Source organism: Centropristis striata, chromosome 2 (assembly GCF_030273125.1).
Source record: "Centropristis striata isolate RG_2023a ecotype Rhode Island chromosome 2, C.striata_1.0, whole genome shotgun sequence".
NCBI lineage: Eukaryota > Metazoa > Chordata > Actinopteri > Perciformes > Serranidae > Centropristis > Centropristis striata.
In genome coordinates this window covers 10,909,201-10,921,659 of record NC_081518.1, presented here as the reverse complement: position 1 = coordinate 10,921,659, position 12,459 = coordinate 10,909,201, and positions in this window count along the sequence as shown.

Sequence of the window (12,459 nt, the reverse complement as noted above, 5' to 3'; positions counted from 1 at the left end):
CATTTCTCCACTTGGGGGCACTATGGTAACATGCACACACACTCAGACACTGTTACTCACTTTTAGGCACATGCACACACACTCCCACACACACACGGATAGACAAGCCTGTCCTAATTAAAGCAGCGCTGTTCAAACAATGAGATAAACTCGGAGCAGAGACATTTTGTGGGTGCGCACTGACACAGCCACATTTTAAAATACTGCTATGATGCGCACATGTACATACGCATACATATGCACATTTTTTAATTTACAAATTGCATTGTGGGGGTAAATGCTGACAATTATTCTGATGATGACATTCATTACTGCTGATTTTAGCCTTAAAGAGAGAGGAGGAGGAGACATGTGCACAGAAAATGAGTGGAGCAGGGATATGAGGAACAGGAGTAAAGAGAGGAGAAGTTATAAAGGACAGAGTGAGAGAGGAGAAACATGCTGCATGTTATTCTGCAAGCTTGACTTGCTGTTTTACCACAAATGATCATTTCTTTATTTTACTGTGAGTAGAAGGGCTGCTTTAAGAGAAAGGGAAGGAAGGTAAGGTTAATACAGAGAGGGAGGGAAAGAAAGTTGCTTAAGAGTGCAGAGGGGGAGCAATTAGGGAGAAGGAGAGATTTGGGAGACCAAATGAGGATGGAGGGAAGGACAGAGGAATGAGGGAAATAAGCAGGAGAAGAGAAAAGGGAGGGAAGCAAAAAAGGTGTGATGATTAAACCTCAGGCCTTTAAAATCGGAACAGATTTTTGAAAGTGCTTTGTATTAGATACAAAATGTTAGTGCTCACACTGCATCAGTGATGTGTCACACACTTTGCTATAACTGAAATAAACCTGCTTGTTTCTGACTCATCAACCATGTCTCCAATCTCACAGGAGCTCTCACACCAATCACAAAAACTCAATCAGCAAATGCAGGATCGTAAATCAAAAGTCAGACATAACCAAGATAGCTGGAACATGTCCGCTCATTGATCAGAGCAGAAAAGATTGAATTTGTAAACCCCTCACACCAGCAGATAATCCTGGCTGACCATCGGCCCTGTCTAACCTCTGGTTGGAATTTCCCCTCAGATTGGTAGCAGATCTAGACTAAATCAGCCAAGTAATCCCTCGCTGTGCCCTCAGCTTTACTGCTGCGACATTTGTTCTGTGCAATATAAACAATAAAAAGTCAAAATGAACACAGAAATAGTAAAGGACAGGGACAGAAACTTAAAAAAAGACCTAAGGAATCCATTGGTACCAACCATGTCATGAAATCTTGTCAGCATGGGAGCTAAATACCATTAATATAAGGCTAACTTTTAGTGAGAGAAAAACTGGTCCCTTGACCACTGACCATCCTGTTTTATTGTACTGTATTTGATTATTTCTGCATCGTGGGTTCTTGGAATTTCAAAACTTGGGTATGACTGGAAAGCTGAGATTCTTGTCAATCCAATGTCATTCATGTGTGATAATGTTAGTCCCCATAGTAGCATTTCATTGAAGTGACAGCATTTTTTAAAACTTGACCCCACTGTATAAAATGTCCTGCTGTGATCTCTAATCACAGCCTTATGAAACTTTAGAACCTCAAACTAGAGACCTAAAGCATTCAGATGATGTATGCATGTATTCAGATGGCTTCCCTAGGTTCATTGATAATAAGGGGTATTATGAGCAGCTGCAAGAACAGAAATTACTCTTTGTCCTTTTTTATCAATTCTTGGCTGGCCATAAATGGTTAAATTTAGCATCAAATGCATGTAACAGATGACATCAACCCTAACATTACTGCAACATCTTAGGAGACATTATTGATTGTCCATACTGCCATTATAATGTTCTAAGGCTTTATATAAATGCACCTAAACGGAACATAATGTTTTTTACAGATTCATAACAATTACATATTTTGAAAATTTGAACACACACATCTCAAATTAATCTTCCAGTTCCCAGTTTTCAGATGATGTACACCTCTTCTATTTGGCATCTACTGTTTTAACTGTCCCCCTAAAAATGACAAATGAACAAAAATGGATCTATGGTAGGAAGGGTGTAGACGAAGGGGTTCCAATACTTTGATGAAAGCAGTTAAGATCCATGCTGTGATACCTTGAGGCATGATATTTGTGACAAACCTTTTATGTGTGTTCCTGTCACATGCTCAAAACACGTTCTATAAACTTAAAGGCTGCATTTGCGTCAAAAGGAAATATGACTCATCTTAACAAGGAGGAAAGCTAAATGTTCACATCTGGTGTATTTCTATATTAAGTGATGCATTGCAGAGAAACATACTTCTCCCTCTACAGGGAAGTAAGGTAGCTCAGCTACGCAGCAGCTCCCCTGAAGTGACTCAGAGTCTGGCTGTTGGAGGCTTCAGCAGGGCAGTTGCTTGTCAACATGGGGACTTAAACCCTGGATCTCTGGTCCAAGGACAGCACACCTACTTGTCATTCCACTCTGCAGCACTAATGCCACTCTGCTGGGATACTGTGGGCCCTTACATGCATTAAGTCCAGAGGCATTGTCTGTGCAATCATCTTCTTGCCTGAGATATCCACGAGGATCTGCTTTGCTCACAGCGCAGCCATGTTGGAAGGGTGGCCAGTACAATGGCTCATTGTTTTCTAAAAACCCAAAAGGACATGCAAGCTATCGTCTTCACTTCACATCACAGACATGAAAGTTAGTATGACTGACGTCTCTAAATTGCTCACATTTATGAATGTGACTCATCATCTCTCTGAGCCTGTGTCACCCTGCCCTAAATGGAAATGGGGTAGAGATAGTGGGCATAAATAATGACTTGTGAAACTTAGAAAGGGAAGCTTGAATGGAGTCTTTGAGAATGAGACAATGAGAGTGATGTGTGATTTTAACTTCAGTTACTTATTCCTGGTAAGAATTTTTTCCCTTGTCAGACAGAAGACTCATTTGAAGGCATTGTCCCCCCCAACACACACACACACACACACACACACACACTCACACTCACACACACACACACACACACACACAAATTACTAACAAAATGTATTACCATCCTCTCCTCAGTCTGTCCATCTCCCTGCCTCTATCTCCCTCTAACCCATATCTCTACTTTCTATTCATTTCTACCCCCTTTCTTCCTCTTCTTCTACTCTTTCTCAGTTTCTCCTCCCTCTCCCTTTTTTTTCCACTCCTCCAATCACTGTGAAATTGCAAGGAGGCTAGTTGGGGACTTTTCTGACAGAGAAATTTGGCTCCGATCAGAATCACTAGCGAGCATTCCTGCATTCCTTTCCCAATTTAAATGATTTTGCAGCTTCACAGGCACACCCTCCCAGACAGCCAGACATACTCACATTGACACTTTGCAAGTCTCCCGCCCTCTCTTTATCTTTTGCTCACGCTCAATCTTTTATTTCTCTCTCTCTGTCACACACACAAAAACATAGACATAGAAAACACAATTCAGACCTAAAAGTGGTGGTTCTGGCGAGGTGCCAACAAGCAGGAGCCCATACAGTTGCTTCACTGACTTTAGTTGGCTTAGAAAACAGATGAGAGGAAAAGAGGCTGCAGCTGGAAGACAAGACAGCGATAGGAATGCAGATAAATGGAGTGACAGTTGGAGTATCATTAGAACATGAATAACATGTATATCCTGGTGCATATCTGTGTTGCAGAATGCATTATTATGCACAGGCTCATAATAATGTGCCTTATTTCGCCCGAACTGCATGCTGATGAAGTTTTAGCTCCTTGGAAACAGCGCAGTCCCTGATGCTTGTCAACATGTCGAAGTCACAGAGACAAAAGAAGCTGTTGAGTCTGCTGGCAATTTTCATTTTTCACTCGATGTGTAGGGGCCAGCTGTCTCACTGAGATTATTATGTGAAGGCAGCACACCAGGTTTGCCTCACCTGTCTGTTCAGTGCATCAAATGTTCTTCTTGACTCTTGGGTTGAATTTCAGAGGCACGGAGAGCAGGTGCCTGCTCCTCCTCAGGCTAAAGGGGCAGATTCAGAGGAAGAAGCTACATTGTAATCAGCCACTTTGAATTCAACTTTTCACCCTGACTCAGAAGGCATCAAGCCATCAGCTGCAGCAGTCAGGAGTCGAGAACACTCATTCATTTCTTGATTTTAATACAATGTGTAATTTCCAGATACTCTAAAATTTTTCTACAGCTTTTAGTGGTGGAATGAATGCGGCAGCCTCTGGAGGTTAAAACTGAAGCCAATTCAGAAGTGCCAAAAAACAGCAGTTCCTCGAATGCCCACTTGAGACTGGCTCCAAACAAGAGTCAGTGTTAAAATGGCCATTTTTAAAGTTGCAGGCTGACTCTCCTGACTGTTTTCAACCACAAATGTCCCCTCCCTGGACAATAAACAGTATTACTTAATGCACAGTTTGGATCCTCCATGTCCTGCACTGCGCAGGGCTGCGCAGAGCCTCAAATCACAGGTCCACAAGTTTGCAACAAGACTCTAGTTTTCTAAAAACAATTTTTCTTAAAAGTATGCAAAGAATCCATAAATATAATTAATGTTAAATAACATAGACAACATCAGGATTATTAAAATGAACGCCAGGTACTCCTACAAGTAACTGTGTGCCTCTTTCTTGGTTAGTGGAAGGGGCCTAGGACAAAGAGGAGAGAAATGCAGGAGGAGAGCTGCATTTTTAAATCCTGCCGGTTTTTTGCCTTTTCCAGAAAAATATATATTAAAAATAGCACAGTTCACACCTCTTGAATTATAACATATTGAAAAATGATTAATTAATTTTTGCCTAATGATTGAACACACACATGATGATGCCAAATATTTCCGCCTCTTCTAGCTTTAAACAAATCAAATTGAAAAGTAATTAATATTATCAATGATGTTACTGATTACAGTGACATTGTTATGGTAGATTTTATATACAAAAAACATGACTGGGTCATAAAAAATATATGTTTAACTACCTAACACTATATATAAATAACCTCAACCACTTAAAATAATAGAAGATTTGCATTCTACTGTGGTTTTGCTACTTCTACTTACAGTCAGTAAAAGGTCTTCCACCACTGACAGCTATCGCAAGTAGTTCTGAACAATTTTCCCTTCTTACTGAAATAGTGACCAGAAGTATTGTTCTCTCTCCCTGCCCTCATTATCTTCTATTACATGAGCAGTATCTGTATTTAATCTTCACAATGTTTTTACTATGAATCAAACAATAAAGGCATATAACGACCATCTATAGTATAGGAGTACACTGTACTCATAAAGCAACAAAGATAACTTTATTTTAGTTTGTCATAATCAAAATGTCTGCAGTGAAAAGGATCCATCATCACCTCCAGTGGTCTCTGTGCTCTCTAACATAATGCAGCCTCAGCCCATTGCTTCACTAGTGGCCCAAAACAGAAACAAGTTAAGTGTCATCCCTATCATATTTTAAATACATTGCAAATGTATAGTCAGTTATCTTTGCTAGCCGACACAAGAAACAAAGCGAGGTAATAAAGACATCTTAAATGTTCAGACATGCATATAATTAGTACACACACTGGAATGTGCGATCACATTTATTAGTCGCTTTAATCTTAAACATAATTACACTACATAAAGAAACAAACCACAACCCTGTGCTTTATGTTTAGGAAATCATAACTGTGTGATTATATCAGTAGTTTACAACACGAGAAATCTTATTTCTTTTACTACTTATTACTTTTTACTGCCGCTGTATGAACATACAGTAATCTAAATGTTTATTAAGGACAGTAAGTGAAATCAAAAGTATCACAGGTCAAATCCTTTGGCTTTGGTGATGTCAAGGTTGCCGTTTAAGTCCTGCAGAGAGCTATTACTGCTGCGTGAAAGTGTGTTTTAATATGCATGCATGAACATGATGAGAGTACAGCGGTTGTGACCTTACAGTTCGAGGAGAGGACTCTTGCCAACAAGGTCCTAGGGATCAAATCCCCCAATGGCAGTCTAATGAGAAAGACTCAAATGTGCGACACACCTGCCATCACTGCAGGCATTCTATGTATGCTGGTGCGTATGTCATTTAGTACTGTATATGTGTGTGCTCTGGTTCATGGTGGAGCTGCAGGTTGAGGTGCACTTCATGTATTAACAAAGCTTTTGTTTTCAGGCTGCTTCGTGGTACATGTTATTCTCTTCCTTATTCCTTCCTCTCTTTAATCTTCTCCGCACCAAGAACAAGAGATTACTTTAAAGACACATTTGAGATAAAAGCCTCAAGGTTGTCTATTCTCTGTCTGATTTGCTCGTTATCTAACAGTATCATACACATTTATTTACTTTGAACATTTTAACCTGTTGCAGTTTTCTCAATAATAAACTTCAATTTCACCTGTCCTGAAGCAGGTGAGAAAGTAGCAGTTAATGTCCTAACCTTTGCTCTGGTCTGCTGTTTGGTTTTAAAGAAGCTGAAACTTTCAAAAGACTTTATAGAGGAACATTTTTATAACCTTCTGAACTGTTGCTAAGCAGGTACATACCCATTCCAGATTTAATCTTAATCTTTTAGTGCCCAGGTGACCCATGTGGTTTCTCCTTGATCTTTTTGACATTCTTTGAAAATTATGTTAGCTGTGGAATTGCACACTTCTCAGAAAAGTTGTGGGCACAATGGATAAATGCAGTTATGTGTTTTTTTGAAATAGCATTTAAAGCAATTATGGATTAAATAGCCAGATGGGAATAACACCTTCTGTCTAATCAAATAAAAGAAATACTTGACAAATTAATTGAATGGCGTCATCATGCTTATGCGAAAGCAGATCTCACAATGACAGAGACCGGAGGCATTAAACTAAATTATATCCTCACAGTACATACTTCCTTTTCAGAATTGCCAGTCAAACTACCACCTGCCTCACGCCTGCTACGGTTTATAATAATAAATATAAATAAATAATTTACATTAAGAACATTTTTGTATCAGCAGTTTTCTGAAATGTTTAAATATGCAAAAAAATACTATTTAGTGTTAATTTAAGATAAATCCACAAATGCAAACAGACAAGGTGTAGTAAAATAAAAACCTAAATGTGTATTTTGGATGTTTTCTCTCCACCTGTCTGAAAGAAGACATGTTATGAAAGTAAAATAGCCCAAAATTCTAAAATTGATCAGTGCATGAAAAAACAATACTGTTGCCTGTTGTGTCGGCCACCTCAAATTTAACCAAAACCACCTCAGCTAATATCACAGAAACTGTATAGACTTGTATGAAATAAAACATTAACTTCCAGGCAGAATGAGCAGAAGAACTATAGGACATGTCAAATGCCATGCATTTATTAATGAGTGTGATTATTGTTGAAGGTTAAATAAAGTTATCACAAGATGTGTCAGAAGGATGTCACCTTTTGTCTGCCACCTTTTCTGAACAATCTCTGGGGGAAACCGTGCAGATGATGGTGGTCCATAATCTCCTGTATGTGTTTAATTGGGTTGAAATCTGATGACGGTGAGGGCCATAGTCATTCACATCATTTCCATATTCATCAAACCAGTCAGTGACCCCTCCTGCTCTTTATGGAATCATACGTGTCTTTTATATTTCTCCACTCATTTATTCAGGCTCGTTCTTTTTTTGGTCACATGTGTGCACACCACATTTCACAGTCCTGCTCTGAGCCAGAGGCTGCACACTGTCTTTGATTGTTTTGAGTTATTGTTATAAAAGTATTTGTCTTTGTTTACATTTGTTCAGTCAGGTTAGTCATGTTATGTTATCATTTGGCTTTTGTTTTCTATCTGTTGGATTCTGTTTAGTGTTTCCTGTCTTATTTTGTAAGTGATGTCACTTATGTATAATGTCTTGTTTTAAGTCACGTCTTTTTTCCATTTTCACAAATTTATGATTGTCTTCTCCGCCCTGATTGGTTTTACTTGCGTCTAATCACCATACCTTGTGTATTAAGTCCGCCTTCTCTCGTGTTTGTTGCTAGTTTCTTCAGGAATTACATTCAACTGTTCTTTCATGTCAGCTTGTACTGACTGGAAGAGCAGAAACAGCTGATCAGTCATACAAGTTAAATATTCGCTACGTCAGAACTAATTCGGAAAAACAGGTTCTATCTCCCGTTTAGCGCAATAACAATTTTTTGAAAAAGATAAAAACTACCTCAAGTGAAAGTAAAAAAATTAATGCGCATTTGTGTATGTTTTTTTTTGTATTTTGGTTTTTCATGCAAATCTTCAAAATTTCCATAGAAATCTGTTGATGGAAACACGACTATGGTGTGTTGGATTTAGTTTTTTGGAATTTTTGTGTAATCTTTGCCTGCCTGACTCTCTGCCTTTGTAGGCCATTTTCTTTGTTAAACCATTAAATTTATTCTTCCCGCCTACTTTCGTGATTCTTCATTTGGGTTCAAACCTGTTTCCTGGAATACGTGACACTACTGTATTTTGTTCATTGTTCATGGGAACGTGACAGTAAAATGCAGTTATTTTACCAGAATTTTCCTAATATTTTGGATTTAGAGAATGAAAATAACAATGACATAAAAGGGAAATGAATGACATAAACGGCAAATAAAAGAAGTTGAGAGGAACAGAGAAGAAGAGAGAGTGTGAACAATGGGAATAACTCAACAAAATATAAGGTCGATTAAAAAAATAAAAGACCAAGAATTGTTTAAAGTCAAATTGTTGAGTGACTATATGTTGGAACTGTGTTTGTTTATATATTTGTGTGTGGTAGCAGGATGCTGTTGCTCCTGGCAGCAGGCCCATACACTTCCCCTGTCATGACTAATCATTGTCAAGAAGACCACAGCTTCTCCACAAACACACATGCATAGACACACAGACACAGTTTCTTGTTCTCTCTAGTAATATGAGGGTCAGCTATGCAGTCACCCGTACCTGTTATTCTCTTTGCTTTCATATACACACGGAGTGGAAGACATCAACAAGCCACAATAAAATTGTACATAGCAAGCCCTTGACTTTGTTCGGACATTTCAACCTCAGGACTGGGCTACATGCTCAGTGGTCCTGAGCATAATTGAAATGTGTTTGTGAGCATGTACTGAATGTGTATGTGCACGTGCTTTACTTTTGTGCTGCAGCCCAGAGAAAATAAACAAGAGCTGCACTGATGTTCTCAAGCTGGAGTGGGAGGTTCAAAATCTTGCATTGTGCAGAAAGAAATGAGACGCAAATATATTATCATCATCACACACACACACACACACACACACACACACACACACACACACACACACAGAGTTTTGTAACAGCATAGATACTTGGAAGCAGGGATAGTGTTCAGATTTAAATGCAAAATCCATACATTTAAAAAGGGCTGCAGGGGTTGCATTTTGGCAGCTGTAATTTAGAGCGCAGTGAGGGCCTGTGAAATAATTTATGATATTTTATCAATTTACATATCATGATAGCATAAATTTATCATATTATTGCATAAATGTCAGAGAAAATTATTTATTCCTTGCATGTTATAGCTAAGACTAAAGAAAGCTTTAAATTTTTTTTGTTTTACACATCTAAAGAGAGATCTCATAGATGTGTGGGCAGTGCCAGAAATGGGCCACCAGTACTGAGTAGTTTTAACAAAAACATTATAAATATTAAATCATTCTATCACTTATTTGTGGACAGTTTTACATTGTTGCAAAGGGTTTTTGGAAAACAAAATGACCAAAGCATATACATAACAGCTATGATTGTTCACCCACTAACCATCCTATAGAACAGAGAGGGATTTAAAAAATGTGGGTTGTGTGAGCATTCGGTTTGTGTGTTTTTGTTTGTACATTTTTGTCTGTGTTTCTTATGTCCCAGTTCCCAATCAAAGGCATGAGCCAGCAAGCGGAGCACTTACATAATGTTGTGGAGGTAGCTACAGTAAGTGGAGGGATGGTGTCCTTCTATCTGTGTGTGTGTGTGTGTGTGTGTGTGTGTGTGTGTGTGTGTGTGTAGACGTCAGGTGATCATGACAGCTGCTTACGTTACTAGAGCACCAAAAGCCAAAAAATGCTTCATCCCTTCTGTGTCTGTTCATGCTCCTATTCTATTCTTCTCTCACCTTTTAATCTCCCTCTGTCTCTCTTTTCCTCCTCCTGTCTGTCAGCATATTTTCCTCGCTGTATTGGCATACTGAATTGATAATATTTGTTGAGCTTAAAAGGGGGATTCTGGTAGCTGTTCATGCAGCCATGAGTCTTAGTGTCTGCTCTGCTACACTGCATACTCCAGTGGAGCAGCTATAAAATGGGTGTTATGGTTGCTATAGCCTGTTGCAGCAAAAATATCTGTTATATATATTTTTGATATTAAAAAAGTCAGTGGGATATAGTGTTGAAGGTCCTGTGCCTGCCTAGCTCCTACACACTGATTCTCTGCCAAAATGCAAGTCCACAGTACTTTATTAGCTGCCCTAAGGTGTAATGAAGTTATTTTAAAATTGATCTGATAATACTTATATAAATTATGTACATTTTATGGAGACGAGCAGAGGCTGAAAATGTGTATGTTGAGCTGTCATAAAAGTCCATTAAATAGCTGTGTTTATGATTGAGTGTGGTGAGCAGAAGGTTTTGGAGACATCCTTGCTAGATGTTTGTTACTGAAGAGGTAAAAAAACAAATTAGCCTTTCTTCAACTTCCTTAATGTTGCCTATTCCTATCTACAACCATCAGAACTCGGGGGAGTAAACACAAATCGCCTCGCTGACCAATCACAGATTTTGCAGTCCCCACATGGGATTTCTGTAGCCGCTGTTGTTACAAGTGTGCAGTTACATTTTAAGGAGGTGCACATCAGCTACAGTGGAGCCTAGGGCGTAGGCCCCGAACACACAACTGTAAATCTATTATAAGGCCTTGTCAGTGGCTGTGAAGCTGGGCAAAAAACAATAATTAGTCCCAACTGTAATTTCACATTTAAATGTATTTAATTTATTTTCAATTCCTGACTAGAATACCAACATGTCTAACAAATAACAAAACATGTACAAATTTGTGACTTGACCTGACTGTGAATTTCCATGTAGAACCCTGAAAAACAATCTACTAGCACTAATCTCTAACCAAAGTATGCAGCAGTTCAAAAACATAAAATAAATTCAAATGCTTTCAAATGAGCTCGTGCAGTCTCAACCACAGGCTTTATTACAATCACTAGTTGAAACATGTGCTATGATTTTAGTTCTATAGAGCACACAGTGTAAAGAAAGCAATAATGGGAGGTCTTCTGATGTTCCCCCTAACCTTAACCACGAAAAGGAGGTTGCTATCATTTTTATAGGAGGAAAATGTATCGACAGGGAAACAGACTTTGACACACAGTTACGTCAGCTGCATTGCACTATTATTTCAAAACAAGCCAGATTCAAAAAAGTTGTGACATTATGATAATGAAAATAAAAAAGAGAATGCATCAAATTCAGAATATTAAAAAAAAATATTAAAAAAAAGTTTCCCAGTGTGAGTGTTATATATCTTGGCTTTGTACTATTTTCAACTAAATATATGTCACTTCTGCAGATAATTGCATTCTGTTTTTATCATGTTTTTCAAGGCATCCCACCGTTTTGGGATTTGGGTTGTAGAAGGGAAATGCATATCAGTGGGAGAAGAGACAGACCCAACACTGGCAACATGCCAACAATTCGCCCCTATGGTGCCCATATTAGCATTCATTAATTGCAGACATATGCTCAATTCACCATTCACCAAAAACATGGTCAATGAAGGGCGCTGTTTAAATCTATTCATGCACAACACTGTCGTCTGATCAATAGTATGCCCTACAAAGCCATAGATCAGTTAGATTGTATCTTTCTGTGTTTCACATGGAACAGTAATTCTCCTCTGATCACGACTGTGTGTCCCCAAAGTTGGAATGAAACCCTCCAGCTTAGAAAATCATTTTTACTGTCCACTATTTTCAGCTTGCCTCCAAGCTTGACACCTCTTGCAAAGCTGAATCCAACTCAGTGAAGTATATCAGATGATAATCCCTCCCTTGCTAGCTACCTGCTGCTGTCAGGCTCAAGAGCCACAACTGTAAGTGGCAAAAACTTATTGACTGCTGTCAAACAGTGCAGAAAGGAATAAAATAAGAATCACTTGACAATATTCCTTCACATCGCATCACTGTAGGGCAGATACACGATAGATTAAAGTAGCTATGGCCTCAGTAAATCCATTTATTCATTTTCTGCACCCTGTTGCATATCAGTGGGGGCAGGAGTCTGTCCCTGCATACACTGGACAAAATGCACACAAACACCATGAAAACTAACCCATGACAGGATGAACACTGATACAGCAGCAACACAACCACTTGCACAAATGGAAATTTAAGGCCTGCTGTCCTACACCCACCTGAACAGCTTGTGTTGGGAGGAGAAGGAGGTGAAGGAGGAAGTTGAGGCCTGTACAAACATGAAAAGAACATGCAAAGTCTCCATACC